The following is a 6035-nucleotide window of genomic DNA, read 5'->3' on the forward strand; positions in this document are numbered from 1 at the left end:
TTGGCTAAGACCTCAACTTAAACTCACTGCAGGAGAACTTAAACCTCTGTTTGATATTCTCAAGGGGGTGCAAATCCTAATTCCCCTCAACCATTAACTGATGAGGGATGAACACCTTTGCAGGAAGTGGAGGAAGCTATCAGCCAACAACAGACACATGACCAATGGTAGGCTGTTTGCATCATTGTTACCACTCATGTGAACCCAGCAGTCCTTTGGCAAAAGGGACCATTGATGTGGATTCATCTTTCTTTGTCTGTAAGTAAAGTTTTGGCACGCTATTATGAAGCTGTTGCTGTGTTAATACAGAATTGCAGGATAGAAGAATCATGAATGCATTTTGGGAAATAACCTGATGAAATATTTATTCCTTATTCCAAACAGCAATTAAATTAGTTATTGAAGAATACTGATATTTGGCCTATTGCACGTGCAAACTTTTCAGGCAAAATTGATAATCATTATCCAAAAGACAAGTTGTTACAATTTGCTTCTATTCATGCTTTTGTATTTCCTGTAAATTTACGCGTGCAGCCCATAGAAAATGTGCTTACTGTATTTACAGACAGTTCATCTGATGGGAAGGCGATATATGTAATTGGATCACATGTTCATTCTCTTGAACATGAGTTCAAGAGTTCACCCCTGCTTCAGCACAAATAATTGAATTTCATGTTGTAGCCACTGTTTTTGAAATGTTGAAAAATCAAGCTTTTAATTTGTATACTGATAGCCAATATATAGTTCATGGTTTGCAATTGCTTGAAATTATTCCTTTTTTAGATACTGCTAATTCTCAAAATTTTCAATTATTTATGCAAATACAACTCATTTTAAGAGTACATACTGTTGCTTAACTTTATAGGACATTTAAAAGCCCATACTGGATTGCTTGAACCCCTCAGGACAATGTCACAGCATATTTGTATCCCAGGCAGATTATAGGCCTTCCACAAGAATAATTGGCCAAACAATCTCATTCTTTGCATCATCAAAACAGTAATAGCTTGAGACAATAATTTGGTATTTCTAGAGAATGTGCAAGTCAAATTGTAAAGACTTATCCTGAATGTCCTTAACTTCAACCTGTTCCACATAATGGTGTTAATCCTTGGGGGCTCATACGTAATCAATTATGGGAAATGGATGTTACTTATATTTCTGATTTTAGAAAAGTAAAATATGTACATGTGACTACTGACACCTTTTTAGGCTTTCCAGTTGCAGCTGCTTTAACAGGAGAAGCAACTAAAAATGTAATTAGTCATTGCTTACATTGTTTTTCTCTGTTGGTTGTTCCAAATTAGATTAAAACATATAATGGGACTGGCTATTGCAATCAAGCATTTGAGATGTTTTGTCAACAACTTAATATTAACTCATATTACTGGGAGACCTTATTATCCTTAAGCACAAGATATTGTGGAATGGGCCCATGGAACTTTAAAACAATATCTTCATAAAATAAAAAAGGGGGGATTATATCCCTGTACACCACAAATTTATTTAAATCCTGCATTTTATTTAAAAAATTTAAAATGGATGCCAAGGAACTCTCTGTCTGTGGCACCCTACAACTAGGCATACTTATGCGTAGGTGAAATGGAAGGATCCACTTATTGGCATATGGCATGGTCCGGATCAGGTATTTAATATGGGGAAGAGAGCATGTTTGTGTTTTTCCTCAGGATGCTGAAGTAGTGTGCTAGCTGCCAAAGTGACTGGGGAGATGCTGATGCTGAGACAAAGACTGGTGCTAACCTGTGAGCTTAATGAGTGCCCTGACAATGGTGACAAGAAGCTGTATTTGGCATATGTTCCTGACCCACCTTTGCTGGCCTATATCCCAGATTGCACAAGCTGCCTTGCCTCAATATTTAGACCTTGTGGGGCAGAGAATCAAAGAGAGAAGTTATGATGACCCTTCTCTTTCCTTTAATGTGACAGTTATTCTGACTCAATCATGGACTGCTAGAAATCAATCCAATATTGGAAATAAGTCTTCATTTGGAAGGCTGGTTTTGGACATTTTCAGACATATTTGAAAACCGAGAGCTACCTTGTATGAAGTTACATTTGCAACAGATAAAATTGGAACAGGATCTGGACTTTTGAACAAATGTTAATGCATGTGGTAAGGCTCTTAATCTTATAAATTAGTCATGTTAAAATTACTTTTGTTTCTTCCATAGTATTTAATGTAAATTGTACTGATTGTATACTTTCTAATTGTGTTAGTGTATTGAAAATTAGCATGTCTGTTATGGTCTATCAACCAGCTTTTGTTTTATTGTCTGTATTATATGACCTTGGCATTCTGAAAAAAGCTCGCAAATACTGGAAGAAGTGAGTCAGGCTTTAAGCAGAAGCAAGAGGGCAGTGGGATGATTGTTCTTGGTACAGCGGCTTTGATTACAGTAAGAGCCAGCACCACTGCCTCTATCACCACGGCTTCTGCAATTGCTTTGACACAAGAAGTTAAGACAGGCACTTTTGTTAATCATTTAGCAAAAAATGTTACTAATGTTCTGAATATTCAAGAGGATTTAGATAGGCGTTTGGAACAACAGATCCTCTCTATGATATTATTCAAATTGCTGGAGAGGAGGTTCAAAGCTTAGGAGTAAGAAGCCATCTCGAGTGTCATGCTAAATACCAATGGATCTGTGTCACTTCTAAATTTACAGAGACAGTCACTATAATTAGGAGAAAATTCAGATACTTGCAGGGTGTTTGGCATAATTCTAACACCTCTCTGGATGTTTTAACTTTGTGTAACGAGATTATGAATTTAAGGAATGCTGCTCCATGGAGCTTTGATGCTGAGGATACTGCTGATAAAATTATTCATGGCTTGTGGTCAGTATTTTTATCTTGGTAAAGTTTCAAGAATGGCTCATATAGCTTGATCATGTTAGCCCTTCCTGTCCTGGGAATGCTTTTATTCCTGCCCTTTGTAATAAAACTTGCCTTTAACAACATCAATATGTTAGTGGCCAAAATACATGGCTTCAAACTAAAAATGGACCCCCAGACAGAGTTATTAATTTAACAGGCTGGCAGTCAGAGATGCACAGAGCCTTACCAATCTAAGACAGAAGTGCATTGTTTTTGATAATGCATATCTCACAATGTGTAAGGAAGGCATTCTTGTCAGATGACCTAAGACAGGCACAGTCTTGTTTATAAAATAAAAAAAAAAGGGGGGGTGTGGGTACCTTTTGGGGCTGCTGTTAGGAATTTGGCAGGGACTTGATATTGGGCTGGGACAATGAAATAGGTGCAAGACAAATACAGCTGAGGAATGTATTGTATTCCTTGTATCTGGACCACCCTGATAAACCTCCAAACACAGTGACCACGGGACTTCCTTTATTGCCTTGATTTTTGCCTTGTTTGTTCCTTGACTACTTTGTCTCTGTCTTAAGGACTGACCATTCTTTGTATGTACCCAGAATCATATAAAAGTGGACTAGAAAAAAATTAAACTCATCTCAGCCTCAGAACTGGCTGGGCTCATGCTACAATGTTGTCTAATCACCTTCTTTCTTTTTAATCCTCGCTCTTGCCCTGGAGAACCTGTTGACTGACTGAGCTGGTTTGGTTTGAAATCAATAAGGCAATTTCTCAGAAAATTGGAAATCAATCTACCTCAAGATCCTGCTGTACTACTCTGAGCATATATCCAAAGGACACTCTGTCCTACCACAAGGACAGTTGCTCAACTATGTTTATAACAGCTTTATTTATAATAGCCAGAAACTGTAAACAACTGAAGAATGGATAAAGAAAATGTGGTATATTCACATAATGGAGTATTACTCAGCTGTTTAAAAAATGACATCATGAAAGTTGCAGGCAAATATATGGATCTAGAAAACAATCATCGTGGGCGAGGCAAACCAGACCCAGAAATATACCCACTTATAAACAGATCTTAACCATAAAAGATAATCATGCTACAATTTACAGACACAGAGAGGCTAAGTAACAAGGAGGGCTCAAGAGAGGGATCTCCATGGGAAGGGTAAATAAATTTTGTGGGTGTACTTGGGAACAGGAACGATCAGGTATTTGAGGGGAATGGAGGGAGAGATTACTAGAACTGGGGAGCATTTTGAGGTTGAGGTCTAAACCTAGTTCAATGGAAACGTCCTGGTATCTAAGACAGTGAACCTAGCAAAGATTCCTAGTAATGAGGATAGGGCCTGAACCGGCTATCTTCTGTAACCAGGCAAGGCTTCCAATGGAGGGGTTGTATACCAACTATCTTAGGGTTTTACTGCTGTGAGCAGACACCATGACCATGGCATGTCTTATAAAGGGCAACATTTAATTGGGTCTGGCTTACAGGTTCAGAGGTTCAGTCCATTGTCATCAGGGTGGGAGCATGGCAGCATATAGGCAGGCATCATGCAGGTTGGGCTGAGAGTTCTACATCTTCATCTGAAGCCTGCTAATAGAAGACTGACTTCCAAGCAGCTAGGATGAGAGTCTTAAGACCATGCTCACAGTGACACACCTACTCCAACAGGGCCACACCTTCTAATAGTCCCACTCCCTGGGCCAAACATATAAAAACCATCACACCAACTCAGCCACAAAACCTTGAACCTACAATTTGTCCTTCCTTCAAGATGGGAGGTAAAGGTGTCGTAGAACTTGTGGGAGTGGCCAACTAATGACTAGTCCAACTTGAGACCCTCACCATGAAAGGGAGCCCATGTCAGACACTGTCTGGAAGAAGTAGGAACCAGAGTCTGGAGAGACCAGAGACCTAGAGTAGAACCAAACATGACTGGCAAGATAGGATAGGATAGGATAGGATAGGATAGGATAGGATAGGATAGGATAGAATAGGATAGAATAGGATAGAATAGGATAGAATAGGATAGAATAGGATAGAATAGGATAGAACAGAATAGAATGAACTGTCAATGAAATGATTCCTAATGGTATTTTACAATACTGGTAGACCAGAGCCTAGTATAATCATCACCAGAGAGGCTTCATCCAGCAACTGATCGGAGCAGATGTAAAGAGCCATCGCCAAACATTTGGCAGAGCTCAGTAATCCCTCAGAAGAGAGGGAAGAAGAATTGTAGGAGCCAGAGGGGTCAAGGACACCACCAGGACACAGCCCACATAATCAATTAACCAGGGCTCATAGAGGCTCACAGAAATTGAATTGGCAATCAGGAAATCTATACAGATCTTACCTAGGTCCTCTGCATATGTTACGGTTGCATAGCTTAATGTTCTTGTGGGACAACTAACAGCAAGAGTGGGGCTATTTCTGACTCCTTTGCCTGCTTTAGGAACTCTTTTCCTCCTACTAAATTGCCTCATCTAGCCGTTATATGAGGGTATGTGCTCGTACAATAGTCTTATGTAACTTGTCATGCCATGTTTGGTTGATATCCCTGGGAGGTCTGCTCTTTTCTGAAGGGAAAAGGAATGGATCTATGGGAGACTTGGGAGGTGATAAGAGGAGGTGAGAGGTAGTAGGGGGTGTTGGGAGGAGGGGAGGGAGGGGAAATTGTGGTCAGGATATAATATAGAAAAGAAGAATAAATTTTAAAAAACAGCAGCAAGAAAAAAGTGTGAAATTATGACCACTGTGCCACTTATATACAGGCCTTACTCCATTGTCTTTCTTCAGATTAACATCTAAGACTTACAATTTGTAAGTTCTGTGTGGGCTTGGTTGTACAGCATTCTATACGCATTATTCTGGTTGGAAAAGTCTGGCATATAGGACAGCATTTATTAAGATGCCATCAAGGAGATTTGGAATGGCACTTACTTGGTAGAGCATTTGCCTGATGCGTACCAAGCCCTGGGTTCCATACTCACCCCCTGAGCCTGGACATGGTGACACAGCCTTGTAATTGCAGCAGAAGCAGAAGTGGGAGGATCAGAATTCCAGCTCATCCCTGGGACCCAAAGCCAACCTGGGCTACCTGGGACCCTACCTTAAACAGCACAAAGACCAGCAAAATCTTCTGGTCGCCTGGATCAGAATCACCAAGCTG

This window comes from Mus caroli, unplaced genomic scaffold (assembly GCF_978045245.1).
Source record: "Mus caroli unplaced genomic scaffold, Mus_caroli_1 scaffold_14, whole genome shotgun sequence".
Taxonomy (NCBI): domain Eukaryota; kingdom Metazoa; phylum Chordata; class Mammalia; order Rodentia; family Muridae; genus Mus; species Mus caroli.